Raw genomic sequence first — 2,145 nt, 5'->3', positions numbered from 1 at the left:
TCAAAACTGCATGAAATGGGGCCGCTCCGTTCGGCACTGTCCTTCCTCTAGGGTGGTTCGGTCTCTTTGCACGCTGAGTCGCTTTCTGGTTTTGCTTTTATTTGATCATAAACTTGGGACTTGAGTCACCAGTTGGACACGGGTCTTCAGAGCGCAGCCGGATGACAGTGCCATATTCGCTACCCTGCACGACTTAGAAATGGGAACGGCATCTCCCCTGTGCTCGTGCGTCCCAAACACCACCTTGAATTATTCCAGCCTTCTATGTCTCGTGGCTTGTGTCTGCCACGTGGACGGCTCGGGATGAGCCAGCGACTCATTTCTTATACCTGGACACTCCGATACTCTTAGTCCCTGGAAACCTTTCGAAACAGCCGCATTTCCCTTCTACCCAAATGCAAAAGCGCTGGGCTGGGGCCCGACTCCACTTCATTGAGCTGCTGATGTACTAACACTGCCAGGTGATGGAGTTGTTCCCCCCCCATAACACTACCTTGCATTTTGTGCTTGCGTGTGCACCGTTTCTAGACCGGCTGCTTTATGGGGCTGGTTTCATTCCCTTCTCACCCGTCTCCGTTCACTACCAGAGGGGAATATATCGCACAGAAGTACAACGGTGAATTGTTCTGTCTGATACCAGGGAGGTTCCTGTTCTTTTAATTACTGCACTGATTTCTGTTGGTTTCTCTCTCTCGTCTCTTGCCACAATCCCTCAGTACGTTTTAATTAATTATTCAGGGGACATGTGAATTGTGGAGAGAGAATGCTCTTGAAAATAAAAATCAAACCATGATCCACGCACCTGTCTGCCGACTCTTTGCCTGGAGGGTGAAACGGCCGGGGACGAGGTGGTGGCCGTGACCAAAATTCGGCCCAGATCATTTGAAACGCTTGAGAGCAAGGGGAGGAGAGGGGTTTGCAGATACTGCTTGGCTACTGCGTGGCCATGCCGTTTCCAGCTGGACTCAAGGCATAGGGTATTGGAGCCTTTCACTTTGAGGAAAGCCCCAAACTTCATGCAACGATATAGAGCCGAGCCAAACGCTTTTGAAGGCAAGGGGCATTCTTCCATTGACTTACGTGGGCTTTGTGTTGGGCCTGGCGGCTTTGCCCTTCTTTAAAAGATGATGGAGGATTTGGGTCTGTGCAGTTGGGATAGAAACGATAAATCCTGCTGAGTTCCCGTTCTCCCACCGACATTTTAAAAGCAGAGCAGGCCACGGCACGGCTCTCCCAGCCCCTCCAGCCCAGCCGCAGGGCTATGACGACAGTGGAAGCCAAAGGGCCGTAGCAAATGCCACCGTGCATCAGCTTTGATCCTCACCCATTTGAGACAGCTCTCCTGGCTGATGCCAAGGGATATCTGTTGCGGGGGGCATTCACTACTTTGTACCCTTCGGCCTCGCAAGCTGGCCGCCCCCAATGTGAAACGTGGTGGAGTCGCAGCCTAATGAAAACGGCACGTTAGCTCCTCTGTATAGCTTAGAAATAGGAATGACTTCTCCCCTTTGAGCACGCCAAACGCCACCTTGAAATACAGCTCCGGCGCCTGCGGCCTGGGAGAGAATTTGGCCGCGCTGTGGCTCCCAGACCGGCTGGCCTTCGTGCCCGGTTTGCAGCACACCCTTGGCGCCCATTGCCCCCAGCACGCGGACAACACGGCTGTGATGACTGCCCGGGGATGTGGGGGCCCTCGGTCCATCCCGCCGCCTGCAGGGGAAGGGCTGGCCTGGGCCCAGGGCTGCTGCAGCCCCCTCCCCAGTGGGGCCACCACTCCCTGCTCCTCTGCTCTGCCCCGGAGCCCTGAACTCGAAAGGGGTCGGGGGTCCCTCCACACCAGCAACCCAAGCCCAGCGGTGGGGCGGGTCCTCCATCCCTCCTCCTCCAAACCAGCAGCTCTGGAAGGCCCCTCCACCCCCCAAGGCGCCCATCAATCCCACGCGGGAGGCAGGCATCCGCCACGTGGCCAGGCTCCTCCGCCATTGGCCGGCTGCTGGGGGCGGGACCGCTGGAGCGCAGCCTCGCCATTGGGGGGCTCTGGGCGGGGCGGAGCCGGCGCTGGGAAGGGCGCGGAGAGCGAGCACGTGCGGGCGGTGCGGGTTTGCTGCGCTGCAGGTGCGGGGCGGACAGGGCTCTTCTTGCCCC

General features: G+C 57.7%; 1 protein-coding gene across 1 annotated transcript in view; it reads left to right on the top strand.

Moving 5' to 3' along the window:
• The first annotated feature begins 2,045 nt into the window (after positions 1-2,045).
• Positions 2,046-2,145, top strand: part of LOC109294901 (activated RNA polymerase II transcriptional coactivator p15-like) — a 4,345-nt gene continuing 4,245 nt past the window's right edge. Inside the window, exon 1 of the mRNA XM_019513481.1 lies at positions 2,046-2,115. The gene's annotated coding sequence lies outside the window, so the exon portion shown is untranslated. The remainder of the gene's footprint in view (positions 2,116-2,145) is intronic.

The sequence above is a fragment of the Gavialis gangeticus genome, unplaced genomic scaffold, assembly GCF_001723915.1.
Source record: "Gavialis gangeticus isolate Ggan-Ray unplaced genomic scaffold, GavGan_comp1, whole genome shotgun sequence".
NCBI classification, from domain to species: Eukaryota; Metazoa; Chordata; order Crocodylia; family Gavialidae; genus Gavialis; species Gavialis gangeticus.
This window is presented reverse-complemented; position numbering and strand designations above follow the sequence as displayed.